Source organism: Macaca fascicularis, chromosome 9 (genome assembly GCF_037993035.2).
Source record: "Macaca fascicularis isolate 582-1 chromosome 9, T2T-MFA8v1.1".
Classification (NCBI taxonomy): domain Eukaryota; kingdom Metazoa; phylum Chordata; class Mammalia; order Primates; family Cercopithecidae; genus Macaca; species Macaca fascicularis.
The window spans coordinates 41324996-41350143 of record NC_088383.1 but is presented as its reverse complement, the minus strand read 5'-3'; positions in this window follow the sequence as shown (position 1 = coordinate 41350143).

Below are 25148 nucleotides of genomic sequence, written 5' to 3'. Positions count from 1 at the left end.
GATGATTTCACAGAACACAAAGAAGTTTCTCAGAAAGCTTCTTTCTCTTTTTATCGGAGGATATTTCCTTGGGCCCTATAGTCTTCAAAGGGATCCGAAATATCTGTACTCAGATTCCACAGAAATAAGGCTAGCAAAGAGATCCACGAAATACACATGTAACTCTGTGAGATGAATTAACAGAATACTAAGCAGTTTCACAGAAAGGTTCTTTCCAGATTTCATCTGAGGATATTTCCTTTTTCACCGTAGCTCTCTATGGGCTTCCAAATATCACTTTGCCAATTCCCCAAGAACTGTCATAGCGAAAGGCTTCTTGAGGAGAAAGTTGTAACTCTGTGAGATGATTTCAGAGAACACAAAGAAGTTTCTCAGAAAGCTTCTTTCTCTTTGTTATCGGAGGATATTTCCTTTGGCCCTAGAGTCTTCAACGGGATCCGAAATATCTGTTCTCAGGTTCCTCAGAAATAAGGCTAGAAAAGAGATCCACGAAATACACATGTAACACTGTGAGATGAATTAACAGAACACTAAGCAGTTTCCAAAAAGCTTCTTTCCAGATTTCATCTGAGGATATTTCCTTTTTCACCGTAGCCCTCCATGGGCTTCCAAATATCACTTTGCCAATTCCACAGGAACTGTCTTAGCGAAAGTCTTCTTGAGGGGAAAGCTGTAACTCTGTGAGATGATTTCACAGAACACAAAGAAGTTTCTCAGAAAGCTTCTTTCTCTTTGTTATCGGAGGATATTTCCTTTGGCCCCATAGTCTTCAAAGGGATCCGAAATATCTGTTCTGAAATTCCAAAGAAATAAGGCTAGCAAAGATGTCCACGAAATACACATGTAACTCTGTGAGATGAATTAACAGAACACTAAGCAGTTTCTCAGAAAGCTTCTTTCCAGATTTCATCTGAGGATATTTCCTTTTTCACCGTAGCCCTCTATGAGCTTCCAAATATCACTTTGCCAATTCCACAGGAATTGTCTTAGCGAAAGGCTTCTTGAGTGGAAAGCTGTAACTCTGTGAGATGATTTCACAGAACACAAAGAAGTTTCTCAGAAAGCTTCTTTCTCTTTGTTATCGGAGGATATTTCGTTTGGCCATGTAGTCTTCGAAGGGATCCGAAATATCTGTACTCAGATTCCACAGAATTAAGGCTAGCAAAGAGATCCACGAAATACACATGTAACTCTGTGAGATGAATGAAAAGAACACTAAGCAGTTTCTCTGAAAGCTTCTTTCCAGATTTCATCTGAGGAGATTTCCTTTTTCAGCATAGCCCTCTGTGGGCTTCCAAATATTACTTTGGCAATTCCACAAGAACTGTCTTCGCGAAAGGCTTCTTGAGGGGAAAGCTGTAACTCTGTGAGATGATTTCACAGAACACAAAGAAGTTTCTCAGAAAGCTTCTTTCTCTTTGTTATCGGAGGATATTTCATTTGGCCCCATAGTCTTCAAAGGGATCCGAAATATCTGTACTCAGTTTCCACAGAAATAAGGCTAGCAAAGACATCCAGGAAATACAGATGTAACTCTGTGAGATTAATTAACAGAACACTAAGCAGTTTCTCAGAAAGCTTCTTTTCAGATTTCATCTGAGGATATTTCTTTTTTCACCGTAGCCCTCTATAGTCTTCCAAATATCACTTTGCCAATTCCCCAAGAACTGTCTTAGCGAAAGGCTTCTTGAGGGGAAAGCTGTAACTCTGTGAGATGATTTCACAGAACATAAAGAAGTTTCTCAGAAATCTTCTTTCTCTTTGTTATCGGAGGATATTTCCTTTGGCCCTAGAGTGTTCAATGGGATCCGAAATATCTGTTCTCAGATTCCATAGAAATAATGCTAGAAAAGAGATCCACGAAATACACATGTAACTCTGTGAGATGAATTAACAGAAATCTAAGAAGTTTCTCAGAAACATCTTTCCAGATTTCATCTGAGGAGATTTCCTTTTTCACCATAGCCCTCTATGGGCTTCCAAATATCACTTTGCCAATTCCACAGGAACTGTCTTAGCGAAAGGCTTCTTGAGGTGAAACCTGTAACTCTGTGAGATGATTTCACAGAACACCAAGAAGTTTCTCAGAAAGCTTATTTCTCTTTGTTATCGGAGGATATTTCCTTTGGCACTATAGCCTTCAAAGGGATCCGAAATATCTGTTCTCAGATTCCACAGAAATAAGACTAGCAAAGAGATAGACGAAATACCCATGTAACTCTGTGAGATGAATTAACAGAACACTAAGCAGTTTCTCAGAAAGCTTCTTTCCAGATTTCATCTGAGGATATTTCCTTTTTCACCATAGCCCTCTATGGGCTTCCAAATATCACTTTGCCAATTCCACAGGAACTGTCTTAGCAAAAGGCTTCTTGAGGGTAAAGCTGTAACTCTGTGAGATGATTTCACAGAACACAAAGAAGTTTCTCAGAAAGCTTCTTTCTCTTTGTTATCGGAGGATATTTGCTTTGGCCCCATAGTCTTCAAAGGGATCCGAAATATCTGTTCTTAGATTCCACAGAAATAAGGCTAGCAAAGAGATCCACGAAATACACATGTAACTCTGTGAGATGAATTAACAGAACACTAAGCAGTTTCTCAAAAAGCTTCTCTCCAGATTTCATCTGAGGATATTTCATTTTTCACCATAGCCCTCTATGGGCTTCCAAATATCACTTTGCCAATTCCACAAGAACTGTCTTAGCGAAAGGCTTCTTTACGGGAAATGTGTAACTCTGTGAGATGATTTCACAGAACACAAAGAAGTTTCTCAGAAAGCTTCTTTCTCTTTGTTATCGGAGGATATTTCCTTTGGCCCTAGAGTATTCTAAGGGATCCGAAATATCTGTACTCAGATTCCACAGAAATAAGGCTAGCAAAGAGATCCACGAAATACACATGTAACTCTGTGAGATGAATTAACAGAACACTAAGCAGTTTCTCAGAAAGCTTCTTTCCAGATTTCATCTGAGGATATTGCCTTTTTCACCATAGCCCTCTATTGGCTTCCAAATATCACTTTGCAAATTCCACAAGAACTGTCTTAGCGAAAGGCTTCTTGAGGGGAAAGCTGTCACTCTGTGAGATGATTTCACAGAACACAAAGAAGTTTCTCAGAAAGCTTCTTTCTCTTTGTTATCGGAGGATATTTCCTTTGGCCCTAGAGTCTTCAAAGGGATCCGAAATATCTGTTCTCAGATTCCTCAGAAAAAAGTCTAGAAAAGAGATCCACGAAATACACATGTAACTCTGTGAGATGAATTAACAGAACAGTAAGCAGCTTCTCAGAAAGCTTCTTTCCAGATTTCATCTGAGGATATTTCCTTTTTCACCGTAGCCCTCTATGGGATTCCAAATATCACTTTGCCAATTCCACAGGAACTGTCTTAGCGAAAGGCTTCTTGAGGGGAAAGCTGTAACTCTGTGAGATGATTTCACAAGAACACAAAGAAGTTTCTCATAAAGCTTCTTTCTCTTTGTTATCGGAGGATACTTCCTTTGGCCCTATAGTCTTCAAAGGGATCCGAAATATGTGTTCTCAGATTCCACAGAAATAAGGCTAGCAAAGAGATCCACGAAATACACATGTAACTCTGTGAGATGAATTAACAGGACACTAAGAAGTTTCCCCGGAAGCTTCTTTCCAGATTTCATCTGAGGATATTTCCTTTTTCACCATAGCCCTCTATGGGCTTCCAAATATCACTTTGCCAATTCCACAGGAACTGTGTTAGCGAAAGGCTTCTTGAAGGGAAAGCTGTAACTCTGTGAGATGATTTCACAGAACACAAAGAAGTTTCTCAGAAAGCTTGTTTCTCTTTGTTATCGGAGGATATTTCCTTTGGCCCTATAGTCTTCAAAGGGATCCGAAATATCTGTACGCAGATTCCACAGAAATAAGGCTAGCAAAGAGATGCACGAAATACACATGTAACTCTGAGAGATGAATTAACAGAACACTAAGCAGTTTCTCAGAAAGCTTCTTTCAAGATTTCATCTGAGGATATTGCCTTTTTCACCATAGCCCTCTATTGGCTTCCAAATATCACTTTGCAAATTCCACAAGAACTGTCTTAGCGAAAGGCTTCTTGAGGGGAAAGCTGTAACTCTGTGAGATGATTTCACAGAACACAAAGAAGTTTCTCAGAAAGCTTCTTTCTCTTTGTTATCGGGGGGTATTTCCTTTTGGCCCTATAGTCTTCAAAGGGATCCGAAATATCTATTCTCAGATTCCACAGAAATAAGGCTAGCAAAGAGATCCACGAAATACACATGTAACTCTGTGGGATGAATTAACAGAACACTAAGCAGTTTCTCAGAAAGCTTCTTTCCAGATTTAATCTGAGGATATTTCCTTTTTCACCTTAGCCCTCTATGAGCTTCCAAATATCACTTTGCCAATTCCACAGGAATTGTCTTAGCGAAAGGCTTCTTGAGTGGAAAGCTGTAACTCTGTGAGATGATTTCACAGAACACAAAGAAGTTTTTCAGAAAGCTTCTTTCCCTTTCTTATCGGAGGATATTTCGTTTGGCCATGTAGTCTTCGAAGGGATCCGAAATATCTGTACTCAGATTCCACAGAATTAAGGCTAGCAAAGAGATCCACGAAATACACATGTAACTCTGTGAGATGAATGAAAAGAACACTAAGCAGTTTCTCTGAAAGCTTCTTTCCAGATTTCATCTGAGGAGATTTCCTTTTTCAGCATAGCCCTCTATGGGCTTCCAAATATTACTTTGGCAATTCCACAAGAACTGTCTTCGCGAAAGGCTTCTTGAGGGGAAAGCTGTAACTCTGTGAGATGATTTCACAGAACACAAAGAAGTTTCTCAGAAAGCTTCTTTCTCTTTGGTATCGGAGGATATTTCATTTGGCCCCATAGTCTTCAAAGGGATCCGAAATATCTGTACTCAGATTCCACAGAAATAAGGCTAGCAAAGACATCCAGGAAATACAGAGGTAACTCTGTGAGATTAATTAGCAGAACACTAAGCAGTTTCTCAGAAAGCTTCTTTTCAGATTTCATCTGAGGATATTTCTTTTTTCACCGTAGCCCTCTATAGTCTTCCAAATATCACTTTGCCAATTCCCCAAGAACTGTCTTAGCGAAAGGCTTCTTGAGGGGAAAGCTGTAACTCTGTGAGATGATTTCACAGAACATAAAGAAGTTTCTCAGAAATCTTCTTTCTCTTTGTTATCGGAGGATATTTCCTTTGGCCCTAGAGTGTTCAATGGGATCCGAAATATCTGTTCTCAGATTCCATAGAAATAATGCTAGAAAAGAGATCCACGAAATACACATGTAACTCTGTGAGATGAATTATCAGAAATCTAAGAAGTTTCTCAGAAACTTCTTTCCAGATTTCATCTGAGGAGATTTCCTTTTTCACCATAGCCCTCTATGGGCTTCCAAATATCACTTTGCCAATTCCACAGGAACTGTCTTAGCGAAAGGCTTCTTGAGGTGAAACCTGTAACTCTGTGAGATGATTTCACAGAACACCAAGAAGTTTCTCAGAAAGCTTCTTTCTCTTTGTTATCGGAGGATATTTCCTTTGGCACTATAGCCTTCAAAGGGATCCGAAATATCTGTTCTCAGATTCCACAGAAATAAGGCTAGCAAAGAGATAGACGAAATACCCATGTAACTCTGTGAGATGAATTAACAGAACACTAAGCAGTTTCAAAGAAAGCTTCTTTCCAGATTTCATCTGATTATATTTCCTTTTTCACCATAGCCATCTATGGGCTTCCAAATATCACTTTGCCAATTCCAGAAGAACTGTCTTAGCGAAAGGCATCTTGAGGGGAAAGCTGTAACTCTGTGAGATGATTTCACAGAACACAAAGAAGTTTCTCAGAAAGTTTCTTTCTCTTTGTTATCGGAGGATATTTCCTTTGGCCCTATAGTCTTCAAAGGGATCCGAAATATCTGTACTCAGATTCCACAGAAATAAGGCTAGCAAAGAGATCCACGAAATACACATGTAACTCTGTGAGATGAATTAACAGAACACTAAGCAGTTTCACAGAAAGCTTCTTTCCAGATTTCATCTGAGGATATTTCCTTTTTCACCGTAGCTCTCTATGGGCTTCCAAATATCACTTTGCCAATTCCCCAAGAACTGTCTTAGCGAAAGGCTTCTTGAGGAGAAAGTTCTAACTCTGTGACATGATATCAGAGAACACAAAGAAGTTTCTCAGAAAGCTTCTTTCTCTTTGTTATCGGAGGATATTTCCTTTGGACCAAGAGTCTTCAATGGGATCCGAAATATCTGTTCTCAGATTCCTCAGAAATAAGGCTAGAAAAGAGATCCACGAAATACACATGAACTCTGTGAGATGAATTAACAAAACACTTATAAGTTTCTCAGAAACTTCTTTCCAGATTTCATCTGAGGATATTTCCTTTTTCACCACAGCCCTCTATGGGCTTCCAAATATCTCTTTGCCAATTCCACAAGAACTGTCTTAGCGAAAGACTTCTTGAGGGGAAAGCTGTAACTCTGTGAGATGATTTCACAGAACACAAAGAAGTTTCTCAGAAAGCTTCTTTCTCTTTTTTATCAGAGGATATTTCTTTGTCCCCATAGTCTTCAAAGGGATCCGAAATATCTGTACTCAGATTCCACCGAAATAAGGCTAGCAAAGAGATCCAGGAAATACACATGTAACTCTGTGAGATGAATTAACAGAACACTAAGCAGTTTCTCAGAAAGCTTCTTTCCAGATTTCATCTGAGGATATTTCCTTTTTCACCGTAGCCCTCTATGAGCTTCCAAATATCACTTTGCCAATTCCACAGGAATTGTCTTAGCGAAAGGCTTCTTGAGTGTAAAGCTGTAACTCTGTGAGATGATTTCACAGAACACAAAGAAGTTTTTCAGAAAGCTTCTTTCTCTTTGTTATCGGAGGATATTTCGTTTGGCCATGTAGTCTTCGAAGGGATTCGAAATATCTGTACTCAGATTCCACAGAATTAAGTCTAGCGAAGAGATCCACGAAATACACATGTAACTCTGTGAGATGAATGAAAAGAACACTAAGCAGTTTCTCTGAAAGCTTCTTTCCAGATTTCATCTGAGGATATTTCCTTTTTCACCATAGCCCTGTATGGGCCTCCAAATATCACTTTGCCAATTCCAAAGAACTGTCTTAGCGAAAGGCTTCTTGAGGGGAAAGCTGTAACTCTGTGAGATGATTTCACAGAACACAAAGAAGGTTCTCCGAAAGATTCTTTCTCTTTGTTATCGGACGATATTTCCTTTGGCCCTATAGTCTTCAAAGGGATCCGAAATATCTGTACTCAGATTCCACAGAAATAAGGCTAGCAAAGACATCCAGGAAATACAGATGTAACTCTGTGAGATTAATTAACAGAACACTAAGCAGTTTCTCAGAAAGCTTCTTTTCAGATTTCATCTGAGGATATTTCTTTTTTCACCGTAGCCCTCTATAGTCTTCCAAATATCACTTTGCCAATTCCCCAAGAACTGTCTTAGCGAAAGGCTTCTTGAGGGGAAAGCTGTAACTCTGTGAGATGATTTCACAGAACATAAAGAAGTTTCTCAGAAATCTTCTTTCTCTTTGTTATCGGAGGATTTTTCCTTTGGCCCTAGAGTGTTCAATGGGATCCGAAATATCTGTTCTCAGATTCCATAGAAATAATGCTAGAAAAGAGATCCACGAAATACACATGTAGCTCTGTGAGATGAATTAACAGAAATCTAAGAAGTTTCTCAGAAACTTCTTTCCAGATTTCATCTGAGGAGATTTCCTTTTTCACCATAGCCCTCTATGGGCTTCCAAATATCACTTTGCCAATTCCACAGGAACTGTCTTAGCGAAAGGCTTCTTGAAGTGAAACCTGTAACTCTGTGAGATGATTTCACAGAACACCAAGAAGTTTCTCAGAAAGCTTCTTTCTCTTTGTTATCGGAGGATATTTCATTTGGCCCCATAGTCTTCAAAGGGATCCGAAATATCTGTACTCAGGTTCCACAGAAATCAGGCTAGCAAAGAGATCCACGAAATACAGATGTAACTCTGTGAGATGAATTAACAGAACACTAAGCAGTTTCTCAGAAAGCTTCTTTCCAGATTTCATCTGAGGATATTTCTTTTTTCACCATAGCCCTATATAGTCTTCCAAATATCACTTTGTCAATTCCCCAAGAACTGTCTTAGCGAAAGGCTTCTTGAGGGGAAAGCTGTAACTCTGTGAGATGATTTCACAGAACACAAAGAAGTTTCTCTGAAAGCTTCTTTCTCTTTGTTATCGGAGGATATTTCCTTTGGACCAAGAGTCTTCAATGGGATCCGAAATATCTGTTCTCAGATTCCTCAGAAATAAGGCTAGAAAAGAGATCCACGAAATACACATGAACTCTGTGAGATGAATTAACAAAACACTAATAAGTTTCTCAGAAACTTCTTTCCAGATTTCATCTGAGGATATTTCCTTTTTCACCACAGCCCTCTATGGGCTTCCAAATATCTCTTTGCCAATTCCACAAGAACTGTCTTAGCGAAAGGCTTCTTGAGGGGAAAGCTGTAACTCTGTGAGATGATTTCACAGAACACAAAGAAGTTTCTCAGAAAGCTTCTTTCTCTTTTTTATCAGAGGATATTTCTTTGTCCCCATAGTCTTCAAAGGGATCCGAAATATCTGTACTCAGATTCCACAGAAATAAGGCTAGCAAAGAGATCCAGGAAATACACATGTAACTCTGTGAGATGAATTAACAGAACACTAAGCAGTTTCTCAGAAAGCTTCTTTCCAGATTTCATCTGAGCATATTTCCTTTTTCACCGTAGCCCTCTATGAGCTTCCAAATATCACTTTGCCAATTCCACAGGAATTGTCTTAGCGAAAGGCTTCTTGAGTGGAAAGCTGTAACTCTGTGAGATGATTTCACAGAACACAAAGAAGTTTTTCAGAAAGTTTCTTTCTCTTTGTTATCGGAGGATATTTCGTTTGGCCATGTAGTCTTCGAAGGGATCCGAAATATCTGTACTCAGATTCCACAGAATTAAGGCTAGCAAAGAGATCCACGAAATACACATATAACTCTGTGAGATGAATGAAAAGAACACTAAGCAGTTTCTCTGAAAGCTTCTTTCCAGATTTCATCTGAGGAGATTTCCTTTTTCAGCATAGCCCTCTATGGGTTTCCATATATTACTTTGGCAATTCCACAACATCTGTCTTCGCGAATGGCTTCTTGAGGGGAAAGCTGTAACTCTGTGAGATGATTTCACAGAACACAAAGAAGTTTCTCAGAAAGCTTCTTTCTCTTTGTTATCGGAGGATATTTCATTTGGCCCCATAGTCTTCAAAGGGATCCGAAATATCTGTACTCAGATTCCACAGAAATAAGGCTAGCAAAGACATCCAGGAAATACAGATGTAACTCTGTGAGATTAATTAACAGAACACTAAGCAGTTTCTCAGAAAGCTTCTTTTCAGATTTCATCTGAGGATATTTCTTTTTTCACCGTAGCCCTCTATAGTCTTCCAAATATCACTTTGCCAATTCCCCAAGAACTGTCTTAGCGAAAGGCTTCTTGAGGGGACAGCTGTAACTCTGTGAGATGATTTCACAGAACATAAAGAAGTTTCTCAGAAATCTTCTTTCTCTTTGTTATCGGAGGATTTTTCCTTTGGCCCTAGAGTGTTCAATGGGATCCGAAATATCTGTTCTCAGATTCCATAGAAATAATGCTAGAAAAGAGATCCACGAAATACACATGTAACTCTGTGAGATGAATTAACAGAACACTAAGAAGTTTCTCAGAAACTTCTTTCCAGATTTCATTTGAGGAGATTTCCTTTTCACCATAGCCCTCTATGGGCTTCCAAATATCACCTTGCCAATTCCACAGGAACTGTTTTAGCGAAAGGCTTCTTGAGGTGAAACCTGTAACTCTGTGAGATGATTTCTCAGAACACCAAGAAGTTTCTCAGAAAGCCTCTTTCTCTTTGTTATCGGAGGATATTTCCTTTGGCACTATAGCCTTCAAAGGGATCCGAAATATCTGTTCTCAGATTCCACAGAAATAAGGCTAGCAAAGAGATAGACGAAATACCCAAGTAACTCTGTGAGATGAATTAACAGAACACTAAGCAGTTTCTCAGAAAGCTTCTTTCCAGATTTCATATGAGGATATTTCCTTTTTCACCATAGCCCTCTATGGGCTTCCAAATATCACTTTGCCAATTCCACAGGAACTGTCTTAGCAAAAGGCTTCTTGAGGGTAAAGCTGTAACTCTGTGAGATGATTTCACAGAACACAAAGAACTTTCTCAGAAAGCTTCTTTCTCTTTGTTATCGGAGGATATTTGCTTTGGCCCCATAGTCTTCAAAGGGATCCGAAATATCTGTTCTTAGATTCCACAGAAATAAGGCTAGCAAAGAGATCCACGAAATACACATGTAACTCTGTGAGATCAATTAACAGAACACTAAGCAGTTTCTCAAAAAGCTTCTTTCCAGATTTCATCTGAGGATATTTCCTTTTTCACCGTAGCTCTCTATGGGCTTCCAAATATCACTTTGCAAATTCCCCAAGAACTGTCATAGCGAAAGGCTTCTTGAGGAGAAAGTTGTAACTCTGTGAGATGATTTCAGAGAACACAAAGAAGTTTCTCAGAAAGCTTCTTTCTCTTTGTTATCGGAGGATATTTCCTTTGGCCCTAGAGTCTTCAATGGGATCCGAAATATCTGTTCTCAGATTCCTCAGAAATAAGGCTAGAAAAGAGATCCACGAAATACACATGTAACACTGTGAGATGAATTAACAGAACACTAAGCAGTTTCCAGAAAGCTTCTTTCCAGATTTCATCTGAGGATATTTCCTTTTTGACCATAGCCCTCCATGGGCTTCCAAATATCTCTTTGCCAATTCCACAAGAACTGTCTTAGAGAAAGGCTTCTTGAGGGGAAAACTGTAACTCTGTGAGATGATTTCACAGAACACAAAGAAGATTCTCAGAAAACTTCTTTCTCTTTGTTATCGGAGGATATTTCCTTTGGCCCTATAGTCTTCAAATGGATCCGAAATATCTGTTCTCAGATTCCTCAGAAATAAGGCTAGAAAAGAGATTCACGAAATACACATGTAACTCTGTGAGATGAATTAACAACTCTAAGCAGTTTCTTAGAAATCTTCTTTCCAGATTTCATCTGATGAGATTTCCTTTTTCACCATAGCCCTCTATGGGCTTCCAAATATCACTTTGCCAATTCCACAGGAACTGTCTTAGCGAAAGGCTTCTTGAGGGGAAAGCTGTAACTCTGTGTGATGATTTCACAGAACACAAAGAAGTTTCTCAGAAAGCTTCTTTCTCTTTGTTATCAGAGGATATTTCATTTGGCCCCATAGTCTTCAAAGGGATCCGAAATATCTGTACTCAGGTTCCACAGAAATAAGGCTAGCAAAGAGATCCACGAAATACAGATGTAACTCTGTGAGATGAATTAACAGAACACTAAGCAGTTTCTCAGAAAGCTTCTTTCCAGATTTCATCTGAGGATATTTCTTTTTTCACCATAGCCCTATATAGTCTTCCAAATATCACTTTGCCAATTCCCCAAGAACTGTCTTAGCGAAAGGCTTCTTGAGGGGAAAGCTGTAACTCTGTGAGATGATTTCACAGACCACACAGAAGTTTCTCTGAAAGCTTCTTTCTCTTTTTTATCGGAGGATATTTGCTTTGGACCAGGAGTCTTCAATGGGATCCGAAATATCTGTTCTCAGATTCCTCAGAAATAAGGCTAGAAAAGAGATCCACGAAATACACATGTAACTCTGTGAGATGAATTAACAAAACACTAATAAGTTTCTCAGAAACTTCTTTCCAGATTTCATCTGAGGATATTTCCTTTTTCACCATAGCCCTCTATGGGCTTCCAAATATCTCTGTGCCAATTCCACAAGAACTGTCTTAGCGAAAGGCTTCTTGAGGGGAAAGCTGTAACTCTGGGAGATGATTTCACAGAACACAAAGAAGTTTCTCAGAAACCTTCTTTCTATTTGCTATCGGAGGATATTGCCTTTGGGCCTATAGTCTTCAAGGGGATCCGAAATATCTGGTCTCCGATTCCACAGAAATAAGGCTAGCAAAGAGATCCACGAAATACACATGTAACTCTGTGAGATGAATTAACAGAACAATAAGCAGTTTCTCAGAAAGCTTCTTTCCAGATTTCATCTGAGGATATTTCCTTTTTCACCATAGCCCTCTAAGGGCTTCCAAATATCAGTTTGCCAATTCCACAAGAACTGTCTTAGCGAAAGGCTTCTTGAGGGGAAAGCTGTAACTCTGTGAGATGATTTCACAGAAGACAAAGAAGTTTCTCAGAAAGCTTCTTTCTCTTTGTTATCGGAGGATATTTCCTTTGGCACTATAGCCTTCAAAGGGATCCGAAATATCTGTTCTCAGATTCCACAGAAATAAGGCTAGCAAAGAGATAGACGAAATATCCATGTAACTCTGTGAGGTGAATTAACAGAACACTAAGCAGTTTCTCAGAAAGCTTCTTTCCAGATTTCATCTGAGGATATTTCCTTTTTCACCATAGCCATCTATGGGCTTCCAAATATCACTTTGCCAATTCCAGAAGAACTGTCTTAGCGAAAGGCATCTTGAGAGGAAAGCTGTAACTCTGTGAGATGATTTCACAGAACACAAACAAGTTTCTAAGAAAGTTTCTTTCTCTTTGTTATCGGAGGATATTTCCTTTGGCCCTATAGTCTTCAAAGGGATCCGAAATATCTGTACTCAGATTCCACAGAAATAAGGCTAGCAAAGAGATCCACGAAATACACATGTAACTCTGTGAGATGAATTAACAGAACACTAAGCAGTTTCACAGAAAGCTTCTTTCCAGATTTCATCTGAGGATATTTCCTTTTTCACCGTAGCTCTCTATGGGCTTCCAAATATCACTTTGCCAATTCCCCAAGAACTGTCTTAGCGAAAGGCTTCTTGAGGAGAAAGTTGTAACTCTGTGACATGATATCAGAGAACACAAAGAAGTTTCTCAGAAAGCTTCTTTCTCTTTGTTATCGGAGGATATTTCCTTTGGCCCTAGAGTCTTCAAAGGGATCCGAAATATCTGTGCTCAGATTCATCAGAAAAAAGTCTATAAAAGAGATCCACGAAATACACATGTAACTCTGTGAGATGAATTAACAGAACACTAAGCAGTTTCTCAGAAAGCTTCTTTCCAGATTTCATCTGATGATATTTCCTTTTTCACCATAGCCCTCTATGGGCTTCCAAATATCACTTTGCCAATTCCACAGGAACTGTCTTAGCGAAAGGCTACTTGAGGGGAAAGCTGTAACTCTGTGAGATGATTTCACAGAACACAAAGAAGTTTCTCTGAAAGCTTCTTTCTCTTTGTTATCGGAGGATATTTCCTTTGGACCAAGAGTCTTCAATGGGATCCGAAATATCTGTTCTCAAATTCCTCAGAAATAAGGCTAGAAAAGAGATCCACGAAATACACATGAACTCTGTGAGATGAATTAACAAAACACTAATAAGTTTCTCAGAAACTTCTTTCCAGATTTCATCTGAGGATATTTCCTTTTTCACCATAGCCCTCTATGGGCTTCCAAATATCTCTTTGCCAATTCCACAAGAACTGTCTTAGCGAAAGGCTTCTTGAGGGGAAAGGTGTAACTCTGTGAGATGATTTCACAGAACACAAAGAGGTTTCTCAGAAAGCTTCTTTCTCTTTGTTATCGGAGGATATTTCCTTTGGCCCTATATTCTTCAAAGGGATCCGAAATATCTGTTCTCAGGTTCCACAGCAATAATTCTAGCAAAGAGATCCACGAAATACAGATGTAACTCTGTGAGATGAATTAACAGAACACTAAGCAGTGTCTCAGAAAGCTTCTTTCCAGATTTCATCTGAGGATATTTCCTTTTACACCATAGCCCTCTATGGGCTTCCAAATATCACTTAGTCAATTTCGCAAGTACTGTCTTGGCGAAAGGCTTCTTGACGGGAAATATGTAACTCTGTGAGATGATTTCACAGAACACCAAGAAGTTTGTCAGAAAGCTTCTTTCTCTTTGTTATCGGAGGATATTTCCTTTGGCCCTACAGTCTTCAAAGGTATCCGAAATATCTGTTCTCAGATTCCACAGAAATAAGCCTAGCAAAGAGATCCACGAAATACACATGTAACTCTGTGAGATTAATTAACAGAACACTAAGCAGTTTCTCAAAAAGCTTCTTTCCAGATTTCATCTGAGGATATTTCCTTTTTCACCATAGCCCTCTATGGGCTTCCAAACATCACTTTGCCATTTCCACAAGAACTGTCTTAGCGAAAGGCTTCTTGAGGTGAAATCTGTAACTCTGTGAGATGATTTCTCAGAACACAAAGAAGCTTCTCAGAAAGCTTCTTTCTCTTTGTTATCGGAGGATATTTGCTTTCGCCCTAGAGTTCAGAGGGATCCGAAATATCCGTTCTCAGATTCCACAGAAATAAGGCTAGCAAAAAGATCCATAAATACAGTTGTAACTCTGTGAGTGGAAGTCACACATCACAAAGCAGTTTCTCAGAAAGCTTCTTTCCAGATTTCATCTGAGGATGTTTCCTTTTTCACCATAGTCCTCTATGGGCTTCCAAATTTCACTTTGCCATTTCCACAAGAAGTGTCTTAGCGAAAGGCTTCTTGAGGGGAAAGCTGTAACTCTGTGAGATGATTTCACAGAACACAAAGAAGTCTCTCAGAAAGCTTCTTTCTCTATGTTATCAGAGGATATTTCCTTTGGCCTTATAGTCTTCAAAGGGATCCGAAATATCTGTTCTCAGATTCCACAGAAATAAGGCTAGCAAAGAGATCCACGAAATACACATGTAACTCTGTGAGATGAATTAACAGAACACTAAGCAGTTTCTCAGAACGCTTCTTTCAAGGTTTCATCTGAGGATATTTCCTTTTTCACCATAGCCCTCTAAGGGCTTCCAAATATCACTTTGCCAATTCCACAATAACTGTCTAAGCGAAAGGCTTCTTGAGGCGAAAGCTGTAACTCTGTGAGATGATTTCACAGAAAACAAAGAAGTTTATCAGAAAGCTTTTTTCTGTTTGTTATCGGAGGATACTTCCTTTGGCCCTATAGTCTTCAAAGGGATCCGAAATATTTGTTCTCAGATTCCACAGAAATAAGGCCCGCAAACAGATCCACGAAATACAGATGTAACTCTGTGAGTGGAAGTCACACATCACAGAGCAGTTTCTCAGAAAGCTTCTTTCCGGACTTCATCTGAGGATATTTCCTTTTTCACCATAGCCCTCTATGGGCTTCCAAATATCACTTTGCCAATTCCACAAGAACTGTCTTAGCGAAAGGCTTCTTAACGGGAAAGCTGTAACTCTGTGAGATGATTTCACAGAACACAAAGAAGTTTCTCAGAACGCTTCTTTCTCTTTGTTATCGGGGGATATTTCCTTTGGCCCTATAGTCTTCAAAGGGATCCGAAATATCTGTTCTCAGATTCCCGAGAAATAACGCTAGGAAAGAGATCCACGAAATACAGATGTAACTCTGTGAGATGAATTAACAGAACACTAAGCAGTTTCTCAGAAAGCTTCTTTCCGGATTTCATCTGAGGATATTTCCTTTTTCACCATAGCCCTTTATGGGCTTCCAAATATCACTTTGCCAATTCCAAAAGAACTGTCTTAGCGAAAGGCTTCTTGATGGGAAAGCTGTAACTCTTTGAGATGAATTAACAGAACACAAAGAAGTTTCTCAGAAAGCTTCTTTCTCTTTGTTATCGGAGGATATTTCCTTTGGCCCTATAGTCTTCAGAGGGAACCGAAATATCTGTTCTCAGATTCCACAGAAATAAGGCTAGCAAAAAGATCCATAAATACAGGTGTAACTCTGTGAGTGGAAGTCACACATCACAGAGCGGTTTCTCTGAAAGCTTCTTTCCAGATTTCATCTGAGGATATTTCCTTTTTCACCATAGCCCTCTACGGGCTTCCAAATATCACTTTGCCAATTCCACAAGAACTGTCTTAGCGAAAGGTTTCTTGAAGGGAAAGCTGTAACTCTGTGAGTTGATTTCACAGAACACAAAGAAATTTCTCAGAAAGCTTCTTTCTCTTTGCTATCGCAGTATATTTCCTTTGGCCCTATAGTCTTCAAAGGGATCCGAAATATCTGTGTTCAGATACCACAGAAATAAGGCTAGCAAAGAGATCCACGAAATACAGGTGTAACTCTGTGAATGGAAGTCACACACCACAAAGCTGTTTCTCAGAAAGCTTCTTTCCAGATTTCATCTGAGGATATTTCCTTTTTCACGGTAGCCCTCTATGAGCTTCCAAATATCACTTTGCCAATTCCACAGGAATTGTCTTAGCGAAAGGCTTCTTGAGTGGAAAGCTGTAACTCTGTGAGATGATTTCACAGAACACAAAGAAGTTTTTCAGAAAGCTTCTTTCTCTTTCTTATCGGAGGATATTTCGTTTGGCCATGTAGTCTTCGAAGGGATCCGAAATATCTATACTCAGATTCCACAGAATTAAGGCTAGGAAAGAGATCCACGAAATACACATGTAACTCTGTGAGATGAATGAAAAGAACACTAAGCAGTTTCTCAGAAAGCTTCTTTCCAGATTTCATCTGATGATATTTCCTTTTTCACCATAGCCCTCTATGGGCTTCCAAATATCTTTTTGCCAATTCCACAGGAACTGTCATAGCGAAAGGCTACTTGAGGGGAAAGCTGTAACTCTGTGAGATGATTTCACAGAACACAAAGAAGTTTCTCTGAAAGCTTCTTTCTCTTTGTTATCGGAGGATATTTCCTTTGGACCAAGAGTCTTCAATGGGATCCGAAATATCTGTTCTCAGATTCCTCAGAAATAAGGCTAGAAAAGAGATCCACGAAATACACATGAACTCTGTGAGAAGAATTAACAAAACACTAATAAGTTTCTCAGAAACTTCTTTCCAGATTTCATCTGAGGATATTTCCTTTTTCACCATAGCCCTCTATGGGCTTCCAAATATCTCTTTGCCAATTCCACAAGAACTGTCTTAGCGAAAGGCTTCTTGAGGGGAAAGCTGTAACTCTGTGAGATGATTTCACAGAACACAAAGAAGTTTCTCAGAAAGCTTCTTTCTCTTTGTTATCGGAGGATATTTCCTTTGGCCCTATATTCTTCAAAGGGATCCGAAATATCTGTTCTCAGGTTCCACAGCAAAAATTTTAGCAAAGAGATCCACGAAATACAGATGTAACTCTGTGAGATGAATTAACAGAACACTAAGCAGTGTCTCAGAAAGCTTCTTTCCAGATTTCATCTGAGGATATTTCCTTTTACACCATAGCCCTCTATGGGCTTCCAAATATCACTTAGTCAATTTCGCAAGTACTGTCTTGGCGAAAGGCTTCTTGACGGGAAATATGTAACTCTGTGAGATGATTTCACAGAACACAAAGAAGTTTGTCAGAAAGCTTCTTTCTCTTTGTTATCGGAGGATATTTCCTTTGGCCCTACAGTCTTCAAAGGTATCCGAAATATCTGTTCTCAGATTCCACAGAAATAAGCCTAGCAAAGAGATCCACGAAATACACATGTAACTCTGTGAGATGAATTAACAGAACACTAAGCAGTTTCTCAAAAAGCTTCTTTCCAGATTTCATCTGAGGATATTTCCTTTTTCACCATAGCCCTCTATGGGCTTCCAAACATCACTTTGCCATTTCCACAAGAACTGTCTTAGCGAAAGGCTTCTTGAGGTGAAATCTGTAACTCTGTGAGATGATTTCTCAGAACACAAAGAAGCTTCTCAGAAAGCTTCTTTCTCTTTGTTATCGGAGGATATTTGCTTTCGCCCTAGAGTTCAGAGGGATCCGAAATATCCGTTCTCAGATTCCACAGAAATAAGGCTAGCAAAAAGATCCATAAATACAGTTGTAACTCTGTGAGTGGAAGTCACACATCACAAAGCAGTTTCTCAGAAAGCTTCTTTCCAGATTTCATCTGAGGATGTTTCCTTTTTCACCATAGTCCTCTATGGGCTTCCAAATTTCACTTTGCCATTTCCACAAGAACTGTCTTAGCGAAAGGCTTCTTGAGGGGAAAGCTGTAACTCTGTGAGATGATTTCACAGAACACAAAGAAGTCTCTCAGAAAGCTTCTTTCTCTATGTTATCAGAGGATATTTCCTTTGGCCCTATAGTCTTCAAAGGGATCCGAAATATCTGTTCTCAGATTCCACAGAAATAAGGCTAGCAAAGAGATCCACGAAATACACATGTAACTCTGTGAGATGAATTAACAGAACACTAAGCAGTTTCTCAGAACGCTTCTTTCAAGCTTTCATCTGAGGATATTTCCTTTTTCACCATAGCCCTCTAAGGGCTTCCAAATATCACTTTGCCAATTCCACAATAACTGTCTAAGCGAAAGGCTTCTTGAGGCGAAAGCTGTAACTCTGTGAGATGATTTCACAGAAAACAAAGAAGTTTATCAGAAAGCTTTTTTCTGTTTGTTATCGGAGGATACTTCCTTTGGCCCTATAGTCTTCAAAGGGATCCGAAATATTTGTTCTCAGATTCCACAGAAATAAGGCCCGCAAACAGATCCACGAAATACAGATGTAACTCTGTGAGTGGAAGTCACACATCACAGAGCAGTTTCTCAGAAAGCTTCTTTCCGGACTTCATCTGAGGATATTTCCTTTTTCACCATAGCCCTCTATGGGCTTCCAAATATCACTTTGCCAATTCCACAAGAACTGTCTTAGCGAAAGGCTTCTTAACGGGAAAGCTGTAACTCTGTGAGATGATTTCACAGAACACAAAGAAGTTTCTCAGAACGCTTCTTTCTCTTTGTTATCGGGGGATATTTCCTTTGGCCCTATAGTCTTCAAAGGGATCCGAAATATCTGTTCTCAGATTCCCGAGAAATAACGCTAGGAAAGAGATCCACGAAATACAGATGTACCTCTGTGAGATGAATTAACAGAACACTAAGCAGTTTCTCAGAAAGCTTCTTTCCGGATTTCATCTGAGGATATTTCCTTTTTCACCATAGCCCTTTATGGGCTTCCAAATATCACTTTGCCAATTCCACAAGAACTGTCTTAGCGAAAGGCTTCTTGATGGGAAAGCTGTAACTCTTTGAGATGAATTAACAGAACACAAAGAAGTTTCTCAGAAAGCTTCTTTCTCTTTGTTATCGGAGGATATTTCCTTTGGCCCTATAGTCTTCAGAGGGATCCGAAATATCTGTTCTCAGATTCCACAGAAATAAGGCTAGCAAAAAGATCCATAAATACAGGTGTAACTCTGTGAGTGGAAGTCACACATCACAGAGCGGTTTCTCTGAAAGCTTCTTTCCAGATTTCATCTGAGGATATTTCCTTTTTCACCATAGCCCTCTACGGGCTTCCAAATATCACTTTGCCAATTCCACAAGAACTGTCTTAGCGAAAGGTTTCTTGAAGGGAAAGCTGTAACTCTGTGAGTTGATTTCACAGAACACAAAGAAATTTCTCAGAAAGCTTCTTTCTCTTTGCTATCGCAGTATATTTCCTTTGGCCCTATAGTCTTCAAAGGGATCCGAAATATCTGTGTTCAGATACCACAGAAATAAGGCTAGCAAAGAGATCCACGAAATACAGGTGTAACTCTGTGAATGGAAGTCACACACCACAAAGCTGTTTCTCAGAAAGCTTCTTTCCAGATTTCATCTGAGGATATTTCCTTTTTCACGGTAGCCCTCTATGAGCTTCCAAATATCACTTTGCCAATTCCACAGGAATTGTCTTAGCGAAAGGCTTCTTGAGTGGAAAGCTGTAACTCTGTGAGATGATTTCACAGAACACAAAGAAGTTTTTCAGAAAGCTTCTTTCTCTTTCTTATCGGAGGATATTTCGTTTGGCCATGTAGTCTTCGAAGGGATCCGAAATATCTATACTCAGATTCCACAGAATTAAGGCTAGGAAAGAGATCCACGAAATACACATGTAACTCTGTGAGATGAATGAAAAGAACACTAAGCAGTTTCTCTGAAAGCTTCTTTCCAGATTTCATCTGAGGAGATTTCCTTTCTCAGCATAGCCCTCTATGGGCTTCCAAATATTACTTTGGCAATTCCACAAGAACTGTTTTCGCGAAAGGCTTCTTGAGGGGAAAGCTGTAACTCTGTGAGATGATTTCACAGAACACAAAGAAGTTCCTCACAAAGCTTCTTTCTCTTTGTTATCGGAGGATATTTCATTTGGCCCCATAGTCTTCAAAGGGATCCGAAATATCTGTACTCAGATTCCACAGAAATAAGGCTAGCAAAGATATCCAGGAAATACAGATGTAACTCTGTGAGATTAATTAACAGAACACTAAGCAGTTTCTCAGAAAGCTTCTTTTCAGATTTCATCTGAGGATATTTCTTTTTTCACCGTAGCCCTCTATAGTCTTCCAAATATCACTTTGCCAATTCCCCAAGAACTGTCTTAGCGAAAGGCTTCTTGAGGGGAAAGCTGTAACTCTGTGAGATGATTTCACAGAACATAAAGAAGTTTCTCAGAAATCTTCTTTCTCTTTGTTATCGGAGGATATTTCCTTTGGCCCTAGAGTGTTCAATGGGATCCGAAATATCTGTTCTCAGATTCCATAGAAATAATGCTAGAAAAGAGATCCACCAGATACACATGTAACTCTGTGAGATGAATTAACAGAAATCTAAGAAGTTTCTCAGAAACTTCTTTCCAGATTTCATCTGAGGAGATTTCCTTTTTCACCATAGCCCTCTATGGGCTTCCAAATATCACTTTGCCAATTCCACAGGAACTGTTTTAGCGAAAGGCTTCTTGAGGTGAAACCTGTAACTCTGTGAGATGATTTCACAGAACACAAAGAAGTTTCTCAGAAAGCTTCTTTCTCTTTGTTATCGGAGGATATTTCCTTTGGCACTATAGCCTTCAAAGGGATCCGAAATATCTGTTCTCAGATTCCACAGAAATAAGGCTAGCAAAGAGATAAACGAAATACCCATGTAACTCTGTGAGATGAATTAACAGAACACTAAGCAGTTTCTCAGAAAGCTTCTTTCCAGATTTCATCTGAGGAAATTTCCTTTTTCACCATAGCCCTCTATGGGCTTCCAAATATCACTTTGCCAATTCCACAGGAACTGTCTTAGCAAAAGGCTTCTTGAGGGTAAAGCTGTAACTCTGTGAGATGATTTCACAGAACACAAAGAAGTTTCTCAGAAAGCTTCTTTCTCTTTGTTATCGGAGGATATTTGCTTTGGCCCCATAGTCTTCAAAGGGATCCGAAATATCTGTTCTTAGATTCCACAGAAATAAGGCTAGCAAAGAGATCCACGAAATACACAAGTAACTCTGTGAGATGAATTAACAGAACACTAAGCAGTTTCTCAAAAAGCTTCTTTCCAGATTTCATCTGAGGATATTTCATTTTTCACCATAGCCCTCTATGGGCTTCCAAATATCACTTTGCCAATTCCACAAGAACTGTCTTAGCGAAAGGCTTCTTGAGGGGAAAGCTATAACTCTGTAAGATGATTTCACAGAACACAAAGAAGTTTCTCAGAAAGCTTCTTTCTGTTTTTATCGGAGGATATTTCCTTGGGCCCTATAGTCTTCAAAGGGATCCGAAACATCTGTACTCAGATTCCACAGAAATAAGGCTAGCAAAGAGATCCACGAAATACACATGTAACTCTGTGAGATGAATTAACAGAACACTAAGCAGTTTCACAGAAAGGTTCTTTCCAGATTTCATCTAAGGATATTTCCTTTTTCACCGTAGCTCTCTATGGGCTTCCAAATATCACTTTGCCAATTCCCCAAGAACTGTCATAGCGAAAGGCTTCTTGAGGAGAAAGTTGTAACTCTGTGAGATGATTTCAGAGAACACAAAGAAGTTTCTCAGAAAGCTTCTTTCTCTTTGTTATCGGAGGATATTTCCTTTGGCCCTAGAGTCTTCAATGGGATCCGAAATATCTGTTCTCAGATTCCAAAGAAATAAGGCTAGCAAAGAGATCCACGAAATACACATGTAACTCTGTGAGATGAATTAACAGAACACTAAGCAGTTTCTCAGAAAGATTCTTTCCAGATTTCATCTGAGGATATTTCCTTTTTCACCATAGCCCTCTGGGGGCTTCCAATTTTCACTTTGCCAATTCCACAAGAACTGTCTTAGCGAAAGGCTTCTTTAGGGGAAAGCTGTAACTCTGTGAGATGATTTCACAGAACACAAAGAAGTTTCTCAGAAAGCTTCTTTCTCTTTGTTATCGGAGGATATTTCCTTTGGCTCTAGAGCCTTCAAAGGGATCCGAAATATCTGTTCTCAGATTCATCAGAAAAAAGTCTATAAAAGAGATCCACGAAATACACATGTAACTCTGTGAGATGAATTAACAGAACACTAAGCAGTTTCTCAGAAAGCTTCTTTCCAGATTTCATCTGATGATATTTCCTTTTTCACCATAGCCCTCTAAGGGCTTCCAAATATCACTTTGCCAATTCCACAGGAACTGTCTTAGCGAAAGGCTACTTGAGGGGAATGCTGTAACTCTGTGAGATGATTTCACAGTACACAAAGAAGTTTCTCAGAAAGCTTCTTTCTCTTTGATATCGGAGGATATTTCCTTTGGCCCTATATTCTTCAAAGGGATCCGAAATATCTGTTCTCAGATTCCACAGAAATAAGGCTGGCAAAGAGATCCACGAAATACACATGTAACTCTGTGAGATGAATTAACAGAACACTAAGCAGTTTCTCAGAAAGCTTCTTTCCAGATTTCATCTGAGGATATTTCCTTTTTCACGGTAGCCCTCTATGGGCTTCCAAATATCTCTTTGCCAATTCCACAAGAACTGTCTTAGAGAAAGGCTTCTTGAGGGGAAAGCTGTAACTCTGTGAGATGATTTCACAGAACACAAAGAAGATTCTCAGAAATCTTCTTTCTCTTTGTTATCGGAGGATATTTCCTTTGGCCCTATAGTCTTCAAATGGATCCGAAATATCTGTTCTCAGATTCCTCAGAAATAAGGCTAGAAAAGAGATTCACGAAATACACATGTAACTCTGTGAGATGAATTAACAACTCTAAGCAGTTTCTTAGAAATCTTCTTTCCAGATTTCATCTGATGAGATTTCCTTTTTCACCATAGCCCTCTATGGGCTTCCAAATATCCTTTGCCAATTACACAGGAACTGTCTTAGCGAAAGGCTTCTTGAGGGGAAAGCTGTAACACTGTGAGATAATTTCACAGAACACAAAGAAGTTTCTCAGAAAGCTTCTTTCTCTTTGTTATCGGAGGATATTTCATTTGGCCCCATAGTCTTCAAAGGGATCCGAAATATCTGTACTCAGGTTCCACAGAAATAAGGCTAGCAAAGAGATCCACGAAATACAGATGTAACTCTGTGAGATGAATTAACAGAACACTAAGCAGTTTCTCAGAAAGCTTCTTTCCAGATTTCATCTGAGGATATTTCTTTTTTCACCATAGCCCTATATAGTCTTCCAAATATCACTTTGCCAATTCCCCAAGAACTGTCTTAGCGAAAGGCTTCTTGAGGGGAAAGCTGTAACTCTGTGAGATGATTTCACAGAACACAAAGAAGTTTCTCTGAAAGCTTCTTTCTCTTTGTTATCGGAGGATATTTGCTTTGGACCAGGAGTCTTCAATGGGATCCGAAATATCTGTTCTCAGATTCCTCAGAAATAAGGCTAGAAAAGAGATCCACGAAATACACATGAACTCTGTGAGATGAATTAACAAAACACTAATAAGTTTCTCAGAAACTTCTTTCCAGATTTCATCTGAGGATATTTCCTTTTTCACCATAGCCCTCTATGGGCTTCCAAATATCTCTGTGCCAATTCCACAAGAACTGTCTTAGCGAAAGGCTTCTTGAGGGGAAAGCTGTAACTCTGGGAGATGATTTCACAGAACACAAAGAAGTTTCTCAGAATCCTTCTTTCTATTTGCTATCGGAGGATATTGCCTTTGGGCCTATAGTCTTCAAGGGGATCCGAAATATCTGGTCTCCGATTCCACAGAAATAAGGCTAGCAAAGAGATCCACGAAATACACATGTAACTCTGTGAGATGAATTAACAGAACAATAAGCAGTTTCTCAGAAAGCTTCTTTCCAGATTTCATCTGAGGATATTTCCTTTTTCACCATAGCCCTCTAAGGGCTTCCAAATATCAGTTTGCCAATTCCACAAGAACTGTCTTAGCGAAAGGCTTCTTGAGGGGAAAGCTGTAACTCTGTGAGATGATTTCACAGAATACAAAGAAGTTTCTCAGAAAGCTTCTTTCTCTTTGTTATCGGAGGATATTTCCTTTGGCACTATAGCCTTCAAAGGGATCCGAAATATCTGTTCTCAGATTCCACAGAAATAAGGCTAGCAAAGAGATAGACGAAATACCCATGTAACTCTGTGAGGTGAATTAACAGAACACTAAGCAGTTTCTCAGAAAGCTTCTTTCCAGATTTCATCTGAGGATATTTCCTTTTTCACCATAGCCATCTATGGGCTTCCAAATATCACTTTGCCAATTCCAGAAGAACTGTCTTAGCGAAAGGCATCTTGAGGGGAAAGCTGTAACTCTGTGAGATGATTTCACAGAACACAAAGAAGTTTCTAAGAAAGTTTCTTTCTCTTTGTTATCTTAGGATATTTCCTTTGGCCCTATAGTCTTCAAAGGGATCCGAAATATCTGTACTCAGATTCCACAGAAATAAGGCTAGCAAAGAGATCCACGAAATACACATGTAACTCTGTGAGATGAATTAACAGAACACTAAGCAGTTTCACAGAAAGCTTCTTTCCAGATTTCATCTGAGGATATTTCCTTTTTCACCGTAGCTCTCTATGGGCTTCCAAATATCACTTTGCCAATTCCCCAAGAACTGTCTTAGCGAAAGGCTTCTTGAGGAGAAAGTTGTAACTCTGTGACATGATATCAGAGAACACAAAGAAGTTTCTCAGAAAGCTTCTTTCTCTTTGTTATCGGAGGATATTTCCTTTGGCCCTAGAGTCTTCAAAGGGATCCGAAATATCTGTGCTCAGATTCCACAGAAATAAGGCTAGAAAAGAGAT